Genomic DNA, 25,663 nt, shown 5'->3' on the forward strand with positions numbered 1-25,663 from the left:
TACTCCCATGACTATTCATGAAAATACAGGGAAAAATTAAAATCAGGCAGTTAAATAAATATAATAAAGTATATTAACCTGCATTCTTTACCCCCTTGCTCCACTTCATTGAAAGCTGCTAGGCACCATGGTGACAGACACAATAGAAATACTTAAAATACTGTATGTTATTCTGTAGTGATCCTCACACTAACAGCATACTGTGGATAAGTTAGAGGGGAAATGGCAAAGACCACCATCACTGGGAAAGGTCACAATGACAGTTTATGCTAAATCATTCGGCTGTTTCATTGCAACTAGTAAAGAACTTAATTTTCTAAAAGAAGGAAAAAAACCCTAAAACAAAAGAAAAAACCAAAACTACCCTGAAAGACACATATATATAGTGGAACAGCCTATTCTTCCATATGAAATAAATTAATTATGCATAACCACTTCTAAATCTCCTAGGATGGTAAGTCATTTAACCCTTAATAGCTAAAGGCAGAGAAATAAAATTATGAATTTTGATCATGTATCTCCTCACTAAAGCTCAAAGAGTGAAGACAGAAGAATGAGCTAATACCTTGCACGTATGTGTGGCAAAGTACTGGTAACCAAGCAACAGGCAGGAAACATGTCAGAGAGGAAAAGCATATTTACAGTCCTAACAGTCTCTCACTTATACACAATTATAGATACCAGTTACAAGAGGAAAGGATCAGACAGCAGCACAAAGCAGTCACTGCACCTTTTCTTTTTTATTTTTCCATTTTGCCCTACTACAGATATTGCCGGGGTTTCAATTGGATTAATCTCACATGACAATTAGCTGCCTTAATTCTCTTAATTCGGAACAGAATAAGCAACTTGCCTAAATTCTGCATGAATAAATGCACAGAGAATACATCCTGAACTTACTTCCTACTTGTTTGGGTTTATATTTTAACAGGATTCTGTGTTAATACTTCGTGTGAATTATTCACTTTTTCTGTATGATCAACAGAACACTCAGGAAAAAGAAAATATATACCATTAGACAAACAAATATATAGTGTATATATATATGTTCAGCATGATTATTCATGCATTTTTCACATACACATACCTGCTTAGAGAGTTATATCTTTAACCTTGAAGTTCTTAAGACTTTGTCCAAAGTACACAAGTTTATTAAATCCCCAAATGCAGAAATTCTAATTTTTTGTTAATTCATTTGTCCCTTTTAAACATACAAAAGCCAAATAAGAAGGTCGTCATACATAGTCATACTTAAGTGTTTCTGGGAACACAAGTATAGCAGAAACAATGTCTATCAATGTTTCTTCGAACTAAAGCATTTAAAAACTCAAGGGAGTAGAGGAAGTAATGAAGCAAATACATTTTTTTCTTATGTTCCGCTTTTAGTTAGCATTTATTGAAACACAATCACTAATGCATGTATTTTGAGCAAACTGTGGAAGCAGTGGTGACCCTGGTCCTCACTACACCTAAAAGATACTTGCCAAATGCACCAGAACATATACACTCATAAAGACACAAGACTTTTGATTTGAGTTTGGTTGGAGCCATGAGGAAGAAAAGAAATCTTTCCAGGGTAGATTTCTCCTTCTTCAGAGGCAAACTCCATGAATTTTCACTCTTACATAGAACACATTCTATTTTTGAAAAAAATATTGGTGCTAAATCTGAAGTCAATCACTTAAATGGACACAAATGACAAGAGGTATCGCTCCTAATTTCTAATAAAAATTTCAGTAATTTTTATTTATTGCTTACTAACAAAAATTTTAAAATATGGTAATCACACAGTCATCTGGAAGCCCAGTAAATAATTTGATTTTATTTGATCACCATGATACTTGTACTCTTTATTACAATCATGAGTACAATTTAAATCACGCTCACTGCATTACAGGTTATTAACTCAAAGAAGATTTAATAAAATGACAGTATAACCAATCTGAGTCTGAAATAAGTCTTTAAAAAGTAGACCAGCAAAGAAATACAAGTGGTTGTTTCTTGGACTGCCATTTGCCTCAGATATTTCTTCTTTCAATTTTCAGTGATACAGTAACACTTTATATGCCACAAGAAAAGAACACTATTTTGAGAAGAATGTAACAATAATCAAAGAAAAGATGGAAGCAGTATCATTAACAGTGAGAAATATAAAAGGGTAACACTGAGCAGCCATGCATGAGTGCTGAACTTTAATACTTCAAATTGAAATGGAATATGGAAGAGAAATGGTGACACATACACTCAAATATTTTCCTCTGTTTTCATTTCTACAGCTTATGGTATGTAGGGCTATGTTTATTCATATAAACATAATTATTTCATGCAACGTTAACTCAAACAGCTAATAATATTTGGAAAGAAAATATTGGGATCTTTTGTTCCTGTCCAGACTATTGTGAAATCACAGAACTTGAACAGGCCTCACATGAACATCTAGACTTTTTACTTCCCAAGCAGGCTCACCTACTCCTACCTCATTCCTGGAAGATGTTTTTCTAGCTCATTGTAGAAGACCTTCCACTTCCTTCGAGTGTCTTTAGCGAGTTTACTCAAAATGTTTGGCTGCTCTTACATGAGAAGTATTTTTTCCATGTTTAATCTAAACCCTATCTCACTGCAATGTACATGCTATGCCACTTTTCATCTACACCGTGAAGATGTATCCAGGCTGCAGCAGAGGCCTTGCCAGGCAGCAAGCTGCTTGGGAGCCAGCAGTGCTTCCTCAGAGTTGCTCAGCTCACATCTGGAATACTGCACTGGTTTGGGCCCCCACAAGAGACACCAGTAAACGGCAGCAAGTTCAGCAGAGCCACTAGGATGGCTGGGGGCTGGAGCACTCACCTGTGAGGAAATGCTGAGGAAATGAGGCTTTTTCAGCCTGAGCAGGAGATCGCTTTGGGGAAGACCCAACAGCAGCCTGCCAGTATGGGGAGGTTATCAAAGTGATTGAGCCAGGGTACTCAATGTGCATGGAGGGAAGGACAAGAAACAACTGGAATAAATTGAAATGAGAGGTTCAGACTGGACATAAGGAAAAACATTTTCACCGTGAGTCAGGCAGTAGGGCAGGTTATGCCAATGCCAACCTTTGAGATTCCTATTGGATAAAGCCCTGCACAACTTTGTCTGACCGCAGCTGACCTTGCTTTGCTCGAGAGGCTGAACTAGAGACCTTCTGAAGACTCTGACAATCCACATTATCCTGTGAACCTGTGACATCCATACAGCTTCACAGAATCACAGAATCATTTAGGTTGGAAAAGATCTCCAAGATCATCAAGTCCAAATTTTGACTCATCACCACATTGTCAACTAAATCACAGCACTAAGTGCCATGTCCAGTCGTTTCTTGAACACCACCTCCCCGGGCAGTCTGTTCCAATGCTTAACAACCCTTTTCATGGAGAAATTCTTCCTGATGTCTAAACATCAAACATATAAAGATAGTCAAGCATTCCAAGGCTAGACCCCCCTAAATAAGAATGGTTGTACTTATTCAGACTGATGGTCGATCACACAGTATCTCAAATCCATGACTTGTGACAAGTAGTTGCCTAAGGCAAAGTGAAGCAACAGAGGAAGGATACTCTCTCCTCCCTAATATTACTTCAACTAAGTGGAAATTTGAAACTGATAACATTTCCAGAATTCTCTAACAGAATCCACTTCCAATTGCTGTTAAAAATATGTTAATTATCCAGCCAGAGAGAATCTAGTTAGTGTGGATTTATGCAAAAAAGAAGATATTTAAAACTTCCATTTTCCTGCTTTGACCTGTTAGTAACTTTCTTCCCTGTTCAGCAGCAGGGCAATTCCTTCCTCTCTTTGCTCATTTTTATTCAAAAACCTACAACTCAACTAGTAGCAGAGATAATTAGAAAAGACCATCATCTTCAATTACTCTTATGCTAGATCTTTGCATGCTTCCAGTCTGCTTTTTTTTTACCACCACAGACTCTTCTGTTCTTTCATGACACCAGGACCATCTAATTTCTTCTACCCTTATCAGAAGCATCAAACACACATATACAGTGTTAACAAACTGCTGGGTAATCTCCTTACCAGGCCAAATTCAGAGTCTCTGTAGTTTGTTTTTGGCTTTTTTTTTTTTTTAAGTGTCCATTTTCTTTTTCTATTCTTCTCCAGTCTTTACTCTCTCAGATTATTTTCCTGTGTTTTCCACAAAAATGACAGTTATACATCAGTAAAGTTAAAAATGGGAAGATCAGAATAATTAGAGCAAAAACTCTCCATCATCTGATTTTTCATCAGGATAAATAGAATTACAATAAGTGCCTACCTGGATAATAAATTAATCTGTCCAATTTTTAATGACACAACACCAATTAAACAATATTTTACAATTTAATACATGCACTGTACAACAGCTCACTTTTCTGTGTCGAGTGCCAGAGCTTCTAAGAGATTTATTTAATCATAAATGTTGAAAAAATTCCACGCCAAAATCACCAAAAAAGTACAAATACATATTATATCTAGTCACACTTTGTTAGAACAGTGTGTTCCAATAAGGACTTCAGTAAAACAAAATTATACAACTTGAAGTATCATTTAAAGCATTTATAATTTTTAGTGCACTGAAGTTGCCAAGAAACCCTGAGAAGCAGATGGGCACTACTGCTGTTAAAATGCAATCAGTTACACCAGAAAACAATTGTGCCTTTCATACTTACAGAAGAAATGTTTAATATTAGTTTCCTAGAATTTAATTTCTTATTTTTATTAACAAATATTATAAATGAACTGATTTTTTTAAAATCTGGCTTCCTTAGTAGATTCCACTAGTAGCATCAGTTCTTCTGTTTAAGAACATAATCAAAAAATAAATAAAACCCTATCTAGGCAATATCTCATTCAAAGAATTCCCAGCAGCAAGCCACCTGAACCTCTGCTGCTGAAGCTTTTTACTGAATGCCATAAAACAAAGCTTCATTAAAATCTTAATTTGTTTAAAAAATAGAAAAATCCAGCAGCTTCAACACAAGGACTAAATTCTACATTTAATTTCAACTTTCAATACATTTCTTCTTTACATTCCATTATTTCATAAAATACCATACATTATCATAATATCCATTACAGTAATATCCATTACTATAAATAAATATAACCATTCACTAATAATATAATCATTCACTAGACTGATGCCTTAGGTTTTAACTTTCATATTTTTCAAATTTTATCCTACTTGGTGTGTGACTCTGAAGTTTCTTGTAGCCTTTTAACTTCTGCTCTCTCATGCTAGGTAGACATAACAAAGCTTCTCTGGATCTGCTTTTCAAGGAAGACTGTCCTAGGCAAAAAAGTGTAAACCAAAGAGCCTCTAAAACGGGGGGGGGAGGGCGGGGGGGGGGGGTGTGGGTGGGGTTAGCTGAGGGGAAAACTGAAGTTTTAATTGAAGAATTAACCCTGCTATGCAAATGAACCAAACCTATAAAAGAGGGAAGAACTCGTGACCTGTGGTCCATCTTGGGGTCCGTTTTGAGAATAGCTTCAGGCTCCCCAGGGTGTACCTTTGAAGGCCTTTCAAGTAAATGCCTCTTTTAATCCTTTACTCCTGTATAGTCTCTGTTTTATAGGAGGCCTCTTAAGGCATCAAGAGAAGCAGCCCTCACATCCACTACAAGGTTATAATATTATACAAGTATAAACAATAAAATTTACATGAAATATGATTTCAAAGTCACTATAAGTGATATAAAACTAAGGCTCACCTGAGACAAACCTTCTATATTTGATTACTCCAATGCAATTTTTCTGAACATTGGTCTCACCAAAGAAGGTGCTTGCTTACTTCAAGAACATCAAATAAAGGACTTCCAAATGGGCATATATAGTTTATACTCTTTAATTGAGATACAATTCAACATTTTTGAATGTATATCCTGTGGATTATCTCAAAATGCTCAATAAATTTTGAAGTTGTCCTACCAGCGTGGTGTGCATAGAAGATTACAGTGATTTGGAACACCCACAGAGGAAATCAAATGTCTAAATCAACATGCTAAACATATTTTTTAATGAGCCTCATTGCAATTACACAGCTATTTTCTGTTATACCAACAGAACGTTCATCACCTCTTTTACTTTCAGAAGTAGATCACCTGATCAAAAAAACCCATGTTTTATAATAGAGGGTACATTTTGTACTCAACCATTTGGACCAGTTTCAAGCTGAGATTGCTCACCAAGGTGTTTCTACAGATAGCAGCCTCTCTTCGGCTGTTGGAGGCAAATGTCATCTTTAATTCATTAAACAAACAGCACTTCTTTTCTCCTAGGCAGAAAATGCTGTCAGCCATAATATTTTCAAGATATCTTTTAGTATATTTAAGACTTTTTTGTGGGAGTTGTTACTGAGATAACAGGAAAGGGGATGATGAAGAAGGAGGTCTCTGAAGCATGAATATCTATCCACACAACCAACGAACGATATTTTTAAAAAATTTAAAAAGCAAAAAAAAGGGCACTGAACTGTCTTTTAACTGTCTCAGCTAATACACAAAATAGTCTCAAATATTCCTAGAATCCCACTGATTGATAAAGTGCATGAAATTGCTCTCATTGCTCATTGTTCCTAAAGCTACTGAAAGGCATGCAGCTGCTTCACAGATCTCAGCTGCTTATAAAAGGTGATTTTTTACATATCCTGGACCAGTCAAATAAGAGCTGAAGCACACAGATTTAATTTCCTATTTTTATGTGTCTCTGTTAAACGTGATACTGTAACACTGTTGAAAAATGTGGACCACGTAAATATGTTTTTAAGAAAGGATGTTCTCTGATGTTTGATCTTTGTATACTTTCAAGCCTAATCAACAAGAAGGGAGATTTAATCCATGAAACAGAGAGCAGCTAATAACCAAGTTCTAAGTGATGCCCATGAGTTAGAAACACAAATTACTTGTTGGTAGAATTGCCTTGTTAAGGTATAGAGCTGGACATGCTTCAGCAATCTCAGACCTAGTGGGAGGTTAACAAGGCTTGGGAAGTAGGATGCCCACTGAAAGTGGACACAAAGAATGCAGAATTTATAGACCGTCTGGCAGAGCTCCCAAGATAAGGAAGAAACCAATAAACACAACTCAGCAACTGTGCTGAAATCAGCTCCAACTGCCTAAAAGGTAATTCTGGCAGGGGGAGACTGTGACCACTGGAACAAGAAACCCACCAACCCCAAAGAAGAGAAAGCTTGAGCATGTGGAGCAATCAGCATGGGAAATGAGAGAATCATTAACCAATAGAAGATAGAATACTAATTAATAAGAGAACTATGCAACTTGCAGCAAACTAATTCCTTAGTTTGCTAATATGTACAAATAGTAAAAATTTTTGATGGTTGCTGTGCTTGATTGTGGAATACCACCAGACACCCAGGCTTGCACAGCTCTGAAATAAATAATCAATGTCTCTCTCAAGTGTGTCATTATTGGCTTGCTGCACACAGGTAACAAATATGATTTTTGCAGACAATACCCTTCCCACTCCCCACTCCCTGCAGCATAAAGGAAAAAAATGATCTTTGACTTGTTACCCCAAAAAACTGAATTCAAATTGTGGAAAACAGGCAACTGGGAAGATACAGTATCCTCAAAAGGCAGGTCAAAGAAATCTCCCAGAAAGATAAAGGACAGAACAACAAAACTTCCCTCTGCATACACAGCCTATTCCATCTGAGGGTAGATTTCATGGAACACTGCTCCATTCAAATACCCAGCAGGAAGCAAAGCCTGACATTTCTGAAGATACTCACAGTCTCTGGATGAACAGAATCACAGCTTAACTTCCTGTTTCTTCTCATCACACAATTGGTCATGCCTCTGTAAGAGATATTTTAACTGCATACGTGCATTCTTTTGCAAGCATTGAATTTCAATGTTCATCTCTATTTTAAAGTGGCAATCAACAAGACAGGCTTTTCCAAAAAGCAGTTCTCTGAAGTATACTAGAATCAAATGTAGAAGTTGTATGCATTAAGCACAACGATAGCAATGGCAATCCTGTTCACTGATGATGCATACATGTATCTGTATCTGCTCATATGAGACACATGTCCCTGTCCTGCAGGTACCACAAGATAGGGCCTGAGGCTTTCTCTGTGCTTCTGCACAGCCCTGTTGCCTCTCACCCAGCTCTTGATGGCCAGGCCTCTTTGGTCTAAAAATCTTTCCTCTTCTACCCAACTACACTTTACACATGGGCTGACAGAAGGGTATTGAGATAGGAGTCTTTTGCTGCCATTATGCAGGATGCCTGCAATGTGGCAGAAGACCATGTGATGAATCACAGAAGCATGAGTCTTGTGCTCCCCTGTGAGACTTAACGTCTGTGTGATTGAAAGAAAAGACAGAGATTCCTTAAAAATAAGGCTGAGATAAGGCATAAAGCACGATACTCTCAATCCAGCTGACAAATGCATTCATACATTGAGTCACTCAAAAAAGCTCATAATGAAAAAACAAAGTATATATTTTCATAATCCCCAGATAAATGGGAATGGAAAATAATTACATTAAAGCACTATTTAAATAAATAGATAATTATTAAAAATTATTGAGTCTTTCCTATTGTACATTCCTACTCCAGATTTAGAAAGAAGCATTGGACACTAAGGTATAAGGGTACACTTTTTGACCTGTAGTTTCAGTGACAAAACCAGAATTGCATGCCCAAAGGGGTGTTTGAAGATGCTATCTGCATTACCCTAGCACTACTCAGCAAGAGGCTAATTCTCTCCCAGGACATCTTTACTTGACAAACTTTTAAAAATGCAATTTAAGAAATTGTAACTGAGCATAATTAAAACACTCAGCATGCAAACAGATAAGTATTGCATTACATTTATATTAGTTTATCCTGCAAATATAGCATCCTTAACATCATAAAAGAAACATGAGGTATCAAAATACAGTCTTTCTCAAAATTCTAAAATAATTTTAAAATGAAAGAGAGTTATGTGGAATCAGTCACAAATAACTATAAAGGTGTTCTACTGAGGTTTTTTCCCAGTTCCCAGTGCTGCAGCAGTAAATCCTCAGGAGGAAAAAAAACCTCAACCAAACACCAAAACAAAATAGAACATCCTCTTCTCAGACAGAATCCCAGTCCCTGCTCCAAAAACCAAAACAAAAAAGAACATCCTCTTCTCAGACAGAATCCCAGTCCCTGCTCCACAAGTGGGCAGAGATAAACTTCAGCTCCCAAGACTCTTTAATTGTATACTGAAGAGTTGACTAAAATGCAAAAGAGCTAATCTCAACAAAGAATGGCCCTGCATCTATATAAAACAGCAAGATCATGTATCCCATGATGGTGAGGCATTTGTAAGTTTCTCATCTTTCCTGATTTTTTGGCCTTCCAGTGTGCACTCTCAGTGGTTTCTCAGTGCACTCATTGATATTCCCCTTCCAAATGAGAGCTGGATTCCTTTCTCCTTTCGACTTTCTTATCTATTGTTAGAACTGGCTTTTAAACAGCCTGTGAAAGTAAATTCATTACTTCATTAATTCTTATTTCTGGCAAAGGCTCCAGTAGATGTTTTTAAACTGTTAAATTATAGGATTAAAATGCATAAACCATAAAAGGTTACTTAATATACTGGACAGCAACATACATAATTAGAAAGAGCAAACTAAAATTCCAATATCTTTAATTTTATGAATTCATTACTTAATGGGCTAGATTTTAAACTGTACCACTGCAGTAGTCCTTAATTGTGTCCTAATTATTAGGCAAGTTCAAATTATATTCTTTGTGTACTGATTTCTTCAAAATCGCCAAGCTTATAAAATGAGTCTTTAGAAAAACCTGCATACAATCTGAATGCAGGAAGAAACTACTTCTTTTCCCACATCACACATCTATGAAAGCAGATATACAGCAGGAAGATTATTGAGGTTTTTGAACAAGACCTGTTTTTCTACCTCTCCTGGAGGACTTCAGAAGTCATTCCTCACTTACTGGAAAACTGGCAAGTTTTGTGTCTTTTGCAGGATAGCTCTGCCCTTCTGCAGAATATAAACATCAAGCTCATTTATCACATCACAAGGCAGAGAACGAACCACACAACATCACTATGAAACCACCTGAATTATGGGCATGTGTTTTTCAGACATATGACTATTTGCTGGGTGACAACTACACACGTGGCTCACGAACATTAGTTAACCTAGAAAAAAAACCTACAGGAAACTAACAACATTTCAGATAAGTCTGAAACTTGAAATTTGAACCTTAGCTCAATTGAAGGCTGAACAATAGAATTTCAGTGAAATTAATGTTTATCTATTAGAAAGAAAGGATACAAAATTTTACATTAGTGAATGTCCAAAAAGCTCTTTCAATTTCAGTAATTTTGCAACCATCTAATATTTTTGAAGGGAATTGTTTTCAAAATTATATAAGACATGAAGTAAGAAGAAAGGGGATCTTTTGCTGATTGCTTTTTGGAAACAACCTGTACCTAGGTATTTATAGATAATAGCTTATACAATTTGCAAACCATGGGCTTTAAAAAAAATGCAAACCCTGATATCTGTACTTCTATTTAAATCTTCCCTCCATAAATATATACTTCCCCTACCTAATCTCTAATACATTGAAGATCAACATAACACATATCTTGGAAAAAAGAAAAGCTTTTGGAACAACTTATCCCAGCAACCCAGACTTAGTACTATTAGTCTAATACTGCTGTTCTGAAATGCAATTGACATCAAAACTTACCTTTTATCCCAATCGCCATTGATAAAGAGGGAGATCTTTCAGAGAATTTCTAGCAAAACCTTTTACAAAGGTATGTTTAACAGCTCCAGAGCAGTGCCTTACAGATTTCAAAGTAAATGTAGACAGATTACAGTTTACCCAAAGCCCTCAACATTAAACGACTCCTTTCTAGAATCCCTCTCTCATCTGAAGTGTACTATGAAAAACAGCACCAAGCTAATATCAAGTTAGGATTCTGTTCAGCTATTTACTCCAATGAAGACAGTTGCAGAGATGAGACAGAGTAACTTCTCACAGCTATGAAGTCTGCAAAGGATGCAAAATTTTCCATTAATTCTTACTTGTCAGAGAAAGGACAAAATCTTTCACAATCAAAATCACAACAGAACAAGAACCTAGAAAACAACTAAGGTGAATAAACTCTTCATGCTTAAACTTAAAATTAATCCTCCAGGTCTAAGAACCCCCTGAAAATCAAAGCTCCATGAATTTAGGGAATGGGGAAGAAGTAAAAGGAGAAGCTCAAAAGATGATAGAAGAACAAATGCAGATTTCTGTAACACCTAGAAAAAGAGATGCAGTTTGCAAATATCATAATGATGTAGTACTTTAAAAATAATTTTTTTTATTGAGGGGTTAAGTGGGTTTTCTTGCAACATTTATAGGGTTTTGACTGTTAAGTCTTACACTCAGTCGGGAGAAAACTCTCAAAAGCAATTTTCTGAATACAATTTCAAAGCCATGCAATAAAAAATGGGAAACAATTAAACCAATTCTGGCAGGGAAGTGGAAAACACATTAAAAAGTGAAGCAATAAAAGGACAATGAAGTGTTTGGATGTAGGATATCCAGGCTGAATATTTCCCCCATCTAGAACCAAACAGGAAGTCTGTGCCAAAGGCATCAATGAGCTTTTAAAAAACTATAATATTTTATAATATAAATATATATCTTTATATATATATTTTAATATACTTATATGTAAATATATAATATTATATTTTTCAGTTGAGCAGTACTCACAATTTTTCTTCAGAATAAGATATACTTAGACAAATACTTTCTGACTAGGAGGATTAAATTAGATACATTTTCCTTTAAAAGTAAAAATCAAAGAAATTTGCCTTTGAAATTAACAGCTATGATTACTACAGACCATTTTAAAAGAAAGACTGATTTGATTTAAGTTACACATTGTTGCTGAAGTTTTACAAACATCAACCAAGGTGATACAAATGTCTAAATAGGTGCCAGTATATTTTATTACAGTGAAGTAGAATCAAAGATTAACTAAAGAAAAAAAGAACATGCTTCAAATTTAAGTAATTTTATGTAAGTGAAGACTTCAATTCAAAGTAAAACAAAAACAATAGAGGATTAAAGAGAATATGAAAGTTTGGGGGCTTTTTTTATAACATACTGTTAAAATTATGTAGTTTTGCTGTAGGAGACAACAGTATGTTTTAGGGGCAAGTGTCTTGCAGTACATTTGGCAAGAAGATAGGTAAAAAAAAAAGCAAACAAAAATCCCATGAATCCTTGCAAGTATATAATTCATAATTATTCAGGGCAAGAAGTTTGTGCTGTGCCTTGTAAATTTGCCTAAAATAAAGGTGTTTAAATAAAATCCCCAAAAGCTATTTGGGTGAAATAAAGTCTTTAAACAATCCCTTTATCACAGGCTTAGTGGAATCACTCAGGGAGTTACAGAACACCTTCAGCAAATTACATAACTGCTTTGACATGTTTCCCAGGTTAAACGATTTCCAGATTTCAGAAAGTTGTATTGTAGTTATGCACAATTCCTTGTTAAAACTCTATAACAGGAACTTCATCTACAATGAATAACTGACTTTTTTCAATATCAGAAACAGACTCACCCTCTACTTCTTGCCTTTCAAAAATCATCCACCATTTAAACATTGCTAGTCTTTATTTAACATAAAAATAATTATAAATGTATTGAAGATGTCAAACACTTATTTCTTAATGAGATATGAAACTCTGTTATTAAAAAGGTTATATTTTTCCTACTTCCCAGAAAAGCGCCGTGTTCACACTAACCTTTTAACTAACAGGAACAGATGGGTCTAACTGGATACAGGCGTGATGGGGCATTGTGGTAGAGCAAAAGAACATGTTGGTTCTCATACCTCTGGCAGATGGGAACCAGTCAAAATTAATTTTAGACTAAAAATGTTTTGCTGCTTCTCAGTAAAAAAAGAAAAGAAAAAAACCCACTTGGAACGATACTCTATTTTATACATGCCATCAGAGCTCAGACAACAGCAGCTTTCAAAAAGTTGGTACCATACATTAAAACCAATTACATAGGCTTACTGTATGTCATTTTTAAGCCTGTGAATAAATTAGAAATTCCTGAAAACAGTAGCTTATAATGGAAGTGCTGACACAACCTTAACTACAGCAGTAAATGCGCTGCTATTATGAAGTTGTTATGGCAACTAGGAAGATCAAATTGAGAGAGAAAGGAAGAATATGCATAAGCAAAACTTAAAAATCTTTGACACCACCCCCCACAAACTCTTCCAGAATTTGTGGTCAGTGTTATTGCTCCTTATCTTCACAACAAAAAACATAAACTGCAAAACCTGCCTTTAACACAGGTGAGGGGGAAGGGCTGCCAAAATAGTGTAAAATTCAAAACAATTCCAAGGTCATAAACCATTTGTTTCATGCATAGTCTAAAAAATAGTAAATTGGAAGATATCTGGCCAGCATCTGGTGAGAACATATTCATCAGATATCACAAGTTAACAAATAACAATCATGCAAAACTGCTCAGTCTTCAAAACAGTTCCAAAATTTGCTACCAATCTGAATAGTTTAGTAACAGCAACCTGCTGTAATTTGGCTGAATTGAACAGACAGCACGTTCACAAATACTGATCCATTAATTAAAATGTGATTAAAAATATAATTGAAGCTCATATATTTGTGAAACAGTTATTACTTACCCTTCCTAACGCAGTGTTAAACAAAAGCAGAAATCTTTGGCTGTTTACAAGATTAAAATAATGGGGAAAAATACATACCAAGGTAGTCAAATTTTAATACACAAAAATGCTCAAAGTATGATTTCTAAAACATATTCATTAAAATCTGTGTCAGCACACTAGTTACCTTTCTCAAAAAAAGAATTAATAGTTTAATTGAAAGTATCACTCTTGCAAAATTTCACTGAATAAAATTTCCAACCAAGTGTTAGTAGCAACCAACAGTCCTAGAAATAACGTTAAATTATCATTATTAGTAGTGGAAGTGGTATACATTCTTATTACAGCATTCTGTCCAAATTCATCTACTAGCAACACTTTGACTAGAAAAGTAGAAAACAAACTATTTGTCTGTCTTTTCAAAGAATTTCATATGAAAGCCACTTTGTCTCAAGTCTAACTTTACTGCCATAATCAAAATCTAGGAAACTAAAAAGCCCTCAGGTGTCTGACTTAAGAGTTGTGCTAAGTACTTTTACTCACTCATTTCCTAGGTAACAAAAACTCCTTTTCTTATAAGCTATCTCAATCCATTTCTTTTTTGAAGATGTTGATCTATACCATTTTCCAGACTATGGGAAATACTCATTTAATGAGAATAGTATCAATTTTAAGAAATGCCAAAGTATCTACTTTCAGTGAGAGCTAGCAGATATTGCTGTAAAATTCAAAATAATTTTAAGATTCAGGTTGTCATGTTTTTAAGTAAAAAATTATTCAGTGTTAATTATCTGATTGATTTCAAAATTTTAAAACTCTGAAGACTGTTATTTTCAGACATTGATTTTTTAAAATCATTTTGGTTTTAAGAAATAGATCATGTATTCTATATTAAACACTGAAAAATACAGTTTTGCAGATGAACTTCATTAAGCTGGAAGATAATCAAATATTCCATTGAAAAAACAGAATTATTTTATCTGCAAAAATAATTATTGATATGAGATCACAACAAATACACACAAACATCCCTCAAAAAAAAAAAAGTAATAAAAGAAGGCAAAAGAGTATTATGTTCACAAAGGCAAGAACTACTTGTAGACAACAAAAGAAGCAGAAATAATGATGACATTTTCTTCAGAACATTAGTTCTTCAGCAATTTAAAAATTCTGATAAATGCACCGCTTTTCTCCGAAAAGCAAGCACTAGTTATCAACTTACCTGAAACAGGTAATCTTACAGCTCTCTAAAAGCTGAATGACAGTATACAGAAAAAGGGTAAAAATAGGATTTCCATGTGCACAGCTGTTTGTTAGATAAATGGTAAATACTTGATAGAATTCTCAAAAAGGAAAATGCTTAGAAGTGTTCACTAACACTATGTCTTCTTTTAGGGTTTTTTTCAAATTCATTTGCAATGCTAATGTGATTATCATGCATTTTATAATTTGTAGAAATGGTTCATTGAGATACAGCTTTACTGATCACTCAGTCTTATTAGAAAAATGTTTTTTCCAATATATTTGACAAATTACTTTCATACAGAGGGGGTATTATTTGGCCTTTAGGACTTGAAGAACCCATAATTATTAATCATGAATGGACTAACACAGACAATACATGGATTAATACTATTTGCAAAGCTACCAGCTTTGATACTGTAAATATTAAATATCACTGTGAGACTGCAATGAAATTTCAGTGAGCTTTCACCTCAAATGCTCACACACTTAAAATGCAAAATGTTTTTAAAGAAAGCATTGTGCTCACTTATACAACTTTTAAAAAGCACTCTTCTTAAAGCAGGTAAGTACATTATTCACCCTGCATCCAATTTTCAGGTGCAGATTTTCAACCCATTGTTAACCAAAGCTACGTAGTAGCTTTTTGTGCATCACCACTCAAAAAAGTAGGAACTGAAATAGAAGTCTGTCCAAGTACAGGACTTTTGCCTCACTACAAAGTTAACCCTTCTGCTGTCACAAAGTTATGCAGAAGACAACATGCCTGTGATCCAAATGAAATGGAGGGATGTAGCCAGTCCCCTGTGATTCCTTATTGCTGGCTCAGAGGTATGAGAACTTCATGTCAACTGATGCTATTTACAGACATGGAATCCCTCATCATACCATATTGTGAGTCCAAGATAACCAAACTCTGCAAGGAAGTAATCCCCTAATGCACATAGTAGATACCCAGTCACAAGATGGACTATAGGCCCTTTGGAGAGCTCACTGGTGCATGCTCAAAGCTTATGCTACTTCAGTCATACTGACAACATTCTCCACCAGATGTTATACATCCACGTCAGTCATGCACCTTATATATAACTTACTCCTGCTGCAGATTGACCAAACAGAAAAGATTTTCAGAACACTATGCTAAAAATACAATTCTTTGTGCTGTATTTAAGGCTGAAAATTTTAACCACCTTCATCTTCAGCGTTTGAATTCTGAACACCAACCATCTCTTATTCCCAGACTCAGGCTGCACATCAAGATGTCAGAATTACTGTCATCCCCTAAACTGTAACATGCTGCTTTATCCAAGTTATCTTCATCTCCAGGTTTGAGACAGCAGAATACTTTTGATACTAACATACAAATAGTTCAGTTTACCTTGTCCTGAAGAAAGAAAAAAAGTGAGTTTTATACATATATGTGTACGTGTATATATATATATATATACTTACACATATATATACATGTATGTATATATGTGTACGTATATTTATACATATGTGCTCGCACGCATGTGTGTGCAAGAAAACTGCTCAATTATTTTGTGCTTCAGGACTTCTTCTGGGAATTATCACAGAGTAGATATTTGAGTCCTCTGTTTGGAGATTTGCAAAGGTGGAAGCAGACCAGGCTAGTGTTTGTCTCCCAAAAGATTATCTTGGAATACAAAGGTTGTGCCTTGGAAGGTTTTCATAAGAATCAACACTTCTTAAAAATATGCTAATAAATTTAGGTCACTTTCAGTTCAGCTTGGGCACCAGCTCCAGGCATGGATTGTATATGTGAAGACAGAAATCATAAGAGAGAAAGTGTTAATATTATTTCAGAAAGTATGCCTCATTCCAGTAATTTCAGCATGGACTTTATATCATGTACCCATTGTATCCTTGGCAACTCGACTTGTTATCTAAAGAGACAAAATTGACAACTTAGATTTAAAGTTACAGCCATCATATACTTCTAAGCTTGGATTTGGTCTGGAGCTAGATAGAATGCAAGCTAGACACCCAAAATATCCCAAAAGTTATTTGATGTGATATAAGGGCATAACAGTGCTCATCATTTTTGACTGGATAAACTAGAAAAAGCTTTATCCAGATGTTCTCCATCATTTCATAACAAGGAAGATGAAGATAAGTTTTCTTCTTCAATGATGAGAGAGGTTCTTCATCAGAAGTTTACTTAGAGTAAATAAGTACAAACCAGCAGAAGTAGCCCTTTCTCCCATCACCTTTTTGATGGGCTTTATATTTCACTGTGGTTTTAAAGTAGCCATCGTCTTATCTCTTCTTCACCTTCAAGGTACAGAAGGCAAAATAAAGAAATTGATTTATTGTAAACATTTTCTTGTCAATAAATTTAAAAAGAAAAGTTACATTAAAAAAAGATTCTGAGAGGAAAAAAAACCCCTCTATTTTAAGGAAAAGTTCCAAACATCGCATTATTTTCCCCACAATCATCGTACGTTGCCCTTAACAACATTGATAGTGCAAATGAAGATTTTATCCATCATATTTTACATTTATGAAGGCTTATGCCACATTGAAGTGAGTTCTTCAAAATATATTATTTTTTCCATATTAACCTCTAGAGAGCAGCTCCTTAACATTAAATCAGACAATTTAAATTTCTAAATTAATTAGAAATGGATTTGCAAGTGTCTTTGATACAAAGTGTGTAAGGAGTTTGAAGATCATCTTCATACAGAGAGTTCTTTGAAAAACATTTTTTTTTAATGTTACGGTTTCCTTTTGCAAGGGAAAAAATAAGAAATGTGTGGGTTTAATCTATAAATTAAGTTAGGAATGAAAACCTACAAGACAACAGCCAGGTTCCCCAAATGAAAGGCTACCTGAAGCAAAACACAAACCATGATTTTACAAAGCAGATTTCTTAGAATATCTTTTTTATAAAAAGCAGCTGTGAATAGACCTTAACCTGAATGGAGTTTTAACCCTATGAATGACATCCACCCTGTCAAAACAACTCTGGTCTGTTTTACCTGATCATATCCCAAAACAGCATTTTTTTTCTGGTTTGTTTCTTAATGACAAGCTGTTAAAACACAGAGAACCTATCAAACCTAGTATTATCATCTGCTGCTTTTTTCTTCTAGTACACACTGCTGTCCATCAGAAGAAATAATTAATGGTTCTATTATGTATGAAAGCATCATCCCATCAGTTCAGCAACTGGTTTGAATAGCTCATATCTGCCACTCATTGATGCCATGCGTGCTCACTGTCCTGAGAGATGACAAAACACTACACCCTTTAGGATTTTTTTTTCCCGTCTCTCTAAAGCAGCATTTCACATCTGTGTCTGATAGAAGCATGAGGAGCTGAGAGAGGCAGACCTTCATCATCCTTCACAGAATAATGTTGCATGGATTAAAAGTTAAGCCCTGATGTCTACTGATCCTGTATATTTCCTACAAAAACCTAAAATGTGGAGGCTACCAAAATGTGTAGGGAAATAACTTTTCACTGTTGGAATAGCACCAGAAAACAGACGGAATTTACTGGCTATCAAATATTTAAATAATTTTTTAAATGGGTGCTGAATACTTGAGTTAACTGAGGTCAGTGCATTTGCCTTTTTTACATTTTTTTTTGGTGGGGAGGGAAAGATGCAAAGTTCACAGGTTCTTTCTGTTACCTGATCAGGGCAGAATAAACAAAAATCCTGAATGTGACAGAAACCGTATATTGGAGATACCTGGAAATAAACTGGAAACAACCAATACCATAAGAGCGAAAGCAGCAGTGAACAAGAAGACGCTGTGGAAAAGAAATCACAAGACGAGAGTGCACAATGCATTTCAAATAGAAAAAAGCTTCCTATCTGCTGAGTGAGTCTCAGTATATTCTGACAGAGCACAGACAAAGCTTCAATCAAGTATCTCCTAGGTAAGTTTTTATTTCATATACTGTTTTGATTTTTTATCACATCAACATATATTTCAATGTATGAAAAATAACTCAATATAAAATTCTTTATACTGATACTGAAGTTTAAATTCTTCAATGACAGATACTTGATGTTCTTAGATTTCCTATACTGTAAAAATAACAGCTCTCTTTTGATATTAAGGTTATTCAAAGGAAAAACTCTTATATGATCTCTTGACTAATACCAGAGTGAAATATTTCCTAAGACTTAAATCCTTCAAAATATTTTAATACGTATTTCCATGCATGGCTGTGTAAGAAAGAAATTAATAAAAAGCCATGTTTCTGTTAATAGTACCAAAAAACATTTACTGCACTTCATTATCTATTTAATCTGGCAAAGCAAACAACGTTTTGCACCACAGCAGCAGATGTAAGAGGATATCTTTTATTACAGAATAATAAATCTTTGTTTATATAAAAGAATATTAAATAAAGCTGGAAGTGTTGACCAGTTATTTATGAAAGGTAAACTACAGCACAGTAAGGGAACAGCACCATGCTAATGTACCCCAAGACACTGTGTACCGAGTGTCAGTAAGAAGACTGGGCATCTGTCCCTCAGTTAAACTATAAAAAAAGAAGGTGCAGGTTATCTCATTTTTTTTCACTCATTTAGAGCATTCATAACATGAGTCACATAGACATGAACTCTACAAGAAGATAGCATGCAAAGCATTTCAGAATGAGATTCTACCATCTAACAGGGCTTGAAATCTAAACACTATACCTTTTAATCAAAAAATTACACTTAGAAGTCATAGAGAAAGATACATTTGCTCAGATACAAAAACCTCCCACAACCCTCGAAATTAAAAAAGCATTAAGAATTTTATATCATTTAACATACCATTTTATAGTACACTGGTCAATTTTGTACTCAATAGCAACTTTGAAAAACTACACCTTTGCTTCCTCTATTATTGTTTTTTGCACAGTTTTTTTCTACTTGCTAACATGCAATATTTCTTCTTCTAGCACTGTTTTAAGTATCTCCTCTACTTCTCTCTGTATCACTTCCCTTGTTTCTATTTAGCACATCTGATTATATGATAGTCTTATTTAATATAGCCATCAGTTCTTTCTGTTTTTTTTCTTTTTATGTTTTGCTAATTTACTAAAATAATATCTCTCTTGCCTGATGCTTGCTAAAGACAGACTAATTTGCTATTCACAAACAACCCTTATGAACCCTTCACTTATGCACAAAGCATTTATGCATTCTAGCAAGTGTTAGAAAACTAAACTTACTTGCCAAAGACTGGTAGAATACTATGAGACTAAAAAACCCAAGTTGATATGAGACAAGGCTCATCGTAGTGTCAGGAGTCAACAACATACTCCCAAAATAATGGCAGGATATGTGAAACAACTTCTGCAAGACAGGGGTCATCTCATGCATATTACTGTTGCATACTTTATATATCTGAAATTTGTTCTACACTTTTCACTGCCATGGCAGGGGGGAAAAACTCTTTTCTCTAAACATTCCCACTTAAGTCTTCTGCTTAATACAGGCAAAGACACTTCTATTATTCTAAACCTTTTCCATTTTCCCATGTGCTGTATTTAATGAGAACTTGATGGAATTTTTGCTAGTGCACCCATAACTCAACCATTTTGTTGTTGGCAGGTTCCAGCACTCCCTACATTTCCCCCGTTTCTGTCCTTTTCTCTCTCAATCATTTTTTCCCATGTCCACTTCACATATCACCCTGATCCAGTAAGAACTCTTCCTGCCTACTCACAGCTTCTATACAACATGCACTGATACTTTGTCTCACATGTAACACACCAGGGATAAATCCTAAGTGAGGAAGTAAGTTCTGTAGAATATAAACTAAAATATTATGTAAGTTTCAATAGCACCAGTTCACAATTTCTGTAACTTGAACCATCAAATTACTGCATACAGAACTACAACCCAATAATATTTACAACAAGCAGCAAATGCAATACAGCTTTTGTCAGCTGATTTCAGAAGACAGCTTTGTATCTGCCAGATGTGGTTCAGAGTTGGAAATTAAAAAAGAGAGAAAAATAAGAATTGGAGTTCAACCTTTGTTTCTCTGAGTACTGTTCTCACACTAGAAGTTTTGTTAACTTGAATGTTTCCTGAGTTTTTTGCCTTCTCTTTTGTAAAAGATATTGCTTATCATGGCTTAAAAACAAAACAAACAAACAAAGAACACCACTCTAAACTCTAAACATGCCAGCTAACCAACATCCTTATTCAAAGGTGATTATTCAAAGAAGCTCTCAAAAGGCTTACTCAAAACCTTGTGTTTTAGAAACTTCTGAACTGAGAATTGCAGTTAAGGCTTTTTAAGCTCTGTTGAAAATATGAGAGGGCTAAAAACAAGCGGAAAGCTTGCTTGTAGGAAGAAGAACTGGATACAAATAATCTTTTTTCAATATATATGATTTTTTAAAGGTGGATTTTTTCAGATGTATTCATTAATAATTTCAAGTCATCAAGATAAATCCTATTTTTATTTTAAATGCATTATTTCTCTCACTTATCCTCAAAGAATTCAGATATATTAACTAAGCAAACAGGTTTTTTTTAGTTCCAAAACCTAACCTTCCATGCACCCAGAAATAAATATCAAAGAATCACAGAATATGCTGAGTTGGATGGAACCCACAAGGATTATTGAGTCTAACTACTTGTCCTGTACAGGACTATCCGCAAGAATCACACCATGTGCCCAAGAGTCATGATGTGCTTTCCAAAATGTGTAATTATGTAAAATCATATCACCTGAAAGCAGTAAGTCAATATTTATTTTTCCACCTTTATCACAATCAGTTGTTCAAGGATCACTAAGCATCTGACAAGGATATCTTTTCATTTCCTCTCTGTATTGAGTTGTTTGTATATGTGAAATGAATAAACCACATCACAAAATAACAACAGGCAATTGCCCAAAGAGAGCACATCTGCTTCACAAAACAGCACATGTGGCCCATACATATGGGACCCCCTTCCCAGCTAATCCAGCAGGTAACAAATATTAAAGTGGTAAGATATGGTTTAATACGCCTTTTAAAAATTATACAAATTAGACACAAACCAACAGTGCCAACTGCCCCTTCTGGGCAGTTATCAGCAAAAAGAAATCCACAAGTAGGAGCACAGACTTGGAGGTACGCATATTCCTGAGCTATTGGCCGATCTTCTGCATTCACTTTCACATCTAGCAAGACTACTATGTTACAGGTAAAACATGAGATACTTTTACACTTCCATCCTTTTATTGAAAGAATTTATATAAGCTAATAGAAAGAAAGGAGCAAAATCCAGAACTTATGCTTCTCTAGTTAAATCACTGATGCAGTAAGTCTATTTCATCTTGAGTTGCAAATGAACACAAAATTCACCATGGCCATTTACATCTCTCTCAAGCCCTTCATTAAATAATCCCCTGCCTCCAAAATTACTGTAATGAGAAAAAAGGCACTAAAACACTTCAAACCATTTGCACTGTAAATACATGAAGGTAATATTATGCAGTACTTCCAACCAGGTGGAAAGAGATATCATCCAAAAAGCCAAACTGTCTGATATATATATATATACTTTTTTTTTTTTTTTTTTTTTTTTTTTTTTTTTTTTTTTTGTGTGGAACAAGCAAGCAGAGTCAGTTCAAAACAGTTTATGGCTGCAGGTGACAATGCACAGGGCAGACATTCAGGCTGCTATCAGTACAAACTCTGACTTAAAACTAGAGCACAAGGGCTTACATACATTTATGACAGATACAAACTGCTTTGGGAAGGGTCTGACGTGGCAAAGCAGCATCTGCGTAGAAGGAAGCTTTATTACAGCAGATGCAACTGTGTGTTAACTCAAAACCTGAAGCCCAACAGCTTCAACATACATCTGTTCAGCTCATTACTCTCTTTCTTTGTGGTCCTTGACCACCTTTTAGGTCCTGCAAGGCCTGCTTCCACACTTGAAATCTCAATTAACCAAAGCCTGTATCAGCTTTTCTATTCTTTTTTTCACAGAACTGATATCAAATTAATGGATCTACAGTTACCTAAATAGTTCCATTTGATAGCATTTTTTCACTACTCTAGAAAGACATTCCATAGTGGTCTTCAATATTCCTGAAACGATGAGACATTAAAAATACCCATTTGTATAGCCTGCCTCAATGAGCAGATGCTTTACATGGAATTCATGTTGCTATTCCTCTGCTATTTACTTATATATCAACCAGTGATGAAGCCAGCAAGCGTGCTAAAAATATTAGAATTACAGAAAAGTGAATTCTTTACGGGACCTTAATACCTTCCAACACTTTTGAAAAGACACCATCTCAAACTTTAAAGATTAATTTAGTGATCCTGCAGCTTACAAACAGGGAAGAAAGAAGCACTTGAGAAAGGTCACACCATATCCATCAGAAGCTCCATACAGCCCCAAATTCTGCACAACAGCGACCAACAGCATGAGTCTAGGAACGACTGAAAACAGAGCACACACACAGGGATACTTCCTCAGAATTATTCTGCCAGCCTCTAGCTATTTGCAGTTCAGGGATTTTTTGAGCCTGACATAATGTCTTATTTATAAGATAACCTTCAAAGTATTTTTCCAGTTGTTTTTGAACCTGCAAAAAATTTCATTTTCCACAAGATCCTGTGAAAAAGTTCCATATTTAATTATAAGTTACATTAAAAAAATACCTTTGCTTTGAATTCACTGCCAGATAGTTTCATTCAATACTCCCTATTTCTTGCACTAGCAGAGACAATAATAATTTCTTATTTCTTGTATTAATCCTTACATGATTTCACAGAGAGCTATGGCATACTGTTCTCATCTGTCTGCTGTTGGAGACCTCCATTTTACTCTATTCATACCATCCTTAGCCATGTAAATTCTTCCATACTGATGGCTGGCCTGCTGGCCTTTGCTGTATCTTTTCAATACTACTGTTTCCTTGTGGAGCTTCTGGGATCTGAAGTGCAAAAAGTTACACAATGTGCCTGTGTCACTGATTTATATGGTGACACCATGATGTCTTTTCTGTTTTGTTCTCTATTCTCCCAATTTCTGTAGTTCACTTGCTTTCAACTAGAGAGGAATAACAATCATCTCAGATGATTTTAAATGTATAGGGACTGTTTACACACACACACACTCTCACACACACTATATTTCACTTAATCTTCATCTGCAGAGAATTTAACCTGTCATTTTTGTGGGTTTTTTTCTGCAACTCTCTGCAGTCCTCAGGCTACACGGAATTAGGGGGGAAATAAGATACACAGTTTTAAAAGTGAAGGTAAAAACACATCAAATCAATCCAAGAGCTCTAGGTGATTCTCCAGCACTGAAATTCACAGAATCACAGAATGGTTGGGGTTGGAAAGGATCTCTGGAGGTCTAGTGTAACTCCCTGATAAGTAAGATTCACCTAAAATGGGTTGCACAGGAACTGGTCCAGGCACATCTTGAATCTCTCTAGGCAACAGTTCCAGTGTTCTGGCACTCTCAAAATAGTTTTTTCTCATATTCAGATGAAACTTCCTGTGTTTCAGTTTTTGCCTGTTGCCCCTTGTCTTGTCACTGGACACCACTTGAAAAGAGTCTGGCCCCATCCTCTTTTCATGTGCCCTTCAGATGATCATATGCACTGATGAGGTCCCCTCTCAGTTATCTCTTTTGCAGGCTAAACAGGCTCAACTCCCTCAGCCTTTCCTCATAAGACCTGGACCTGCTTCCTGTCTCTCTGTTACTGAGGAGCCCAGAACTGGACACAGCACTCCAGGTCAGGCACCACCAGGGCTGAGTAGAAGGACAGGATCACCTCCCTTAACCTGCTGGCCATGCCCTCCCTAACGCAGCTCAGGATCCCATTGCCCTTCTTGGCCACAAGGGCACTGCTGGCTCACGGACAGTTTGTTTTCCACCAGCAGCCCCAGGCCCTTCTCCACAGAGCTGCTTCCCAGCAGGTCAGCCCCCAACCTGTACTGGTTCAGGGGTTATTCTTCCCCTGGTGCAGGTTCTTACCTTTATGGAATTTCATTAGGTTCCTCTCTGCCCGACTCTCAAGCTTGTCTACGTCATGCTGGATGGCAGCACAGCAGTCTGGGGTACTGGCCACTCCTCCCAGTTTGGTACTCTGTCCCTCCATCCAAGCCATTGATCAGCAAGTTCAAAAAGACCCAGTACTGAGCCCTGGGACACAATGCCAGTTACAGGCCCCTAACTAGATCCTGTGCCAACAATCACAACCCTCTAAGCTCTGCCATCCTGCCAGTTCTCAATCCACCTCTCCATTTGCTCATCCAGCCTGCATTTCCTGAGCTTAACTCTGAGGATGTTATGGGACACATGTCAAAAGCCATGCTGAAGTCAAGGCAGACATGTTTAAATCAAGACTGACAAGAGCTTTTGACAGCAGTTGTACTAAGAAATGCGCCTTAAATCAAACACTAACTAGCTCAAAACTTGCTTTGATGACTGCTCATGTTATTCAGAAAAGTTCACCCAATCACAAAGGGTTTCCCTGGTTTTGTAATCTATGAATTTTACTGGCTATGCTGGGCTTAGCCTTTCATATGCAATTACAAACTAGAAAGAGCCTAGCCCTCTATCTTTCAAGTTAGTAAGGAATTTGAGTTAGGGAAAGAAACAACAGCAAGTTTCCCTTCCTCAAATTTGTCCCAAACTTTACTGAAACTGTTTTTTTTTTTTTATTATGCTTGCTATTTCACATGTTTTAGAAGTTAAAAAATGAAGGAAC

At 35.7% G+C, this 25,663-nt stretch overlaps 2 protein-coding genes across 3 annotated transcripts in view; one reads left to right on the plus strand and one right to left on the minus strand.

Moving 5' to 3' along the window:
* AVEN (apoptosis and caspase activation inhibitor) overlaps positions 1 to 25,663 on the minus strand; it is a 90,342-nt gene that overhangs the window by 32,818 nt on the left and 31,861 nt on the right. The gene's annotated exons all lie outside the window — the stretch shown is intronic.
* CHRM5 (cholinergic receptor muscarinic 5) overlaps positions 18,147 to 25,663 on the plus strand; it is a 49,759-nt gene continuing 42,242 nt past the window's right edge. The window contains exons 1-2 of one of the 2 annotated variants that reach the window (XM_048306963.1): positions 18,147 to 18,529; positions 18,615 to 18,857. The gene's annotated coding sequence lies outside the window, so the exon portion shown is untranslated. The remainder of the gene's footprint in view (positions 18,530 to 18,614; positions 18,858 to 25,663) is intronic. The other variant, XM_048306966.1, reaches the window with a different exon arrangement.

Source organism: Corvus hawaiiensis, chromosome 6 (assembly GCF_020740725.1).
Source record: "Corvus hawaiiensis isolate bCorHaw1 chromosome 6, bCorHaw1.pri.cur, whole genome shotgun sequence".
Taxonomy (NCBI): Eukaryota; Metazoa; Chordata; class Aves; order Passeriformes; family Corvidae; genus Corvus; species Corvus hawaiiensis.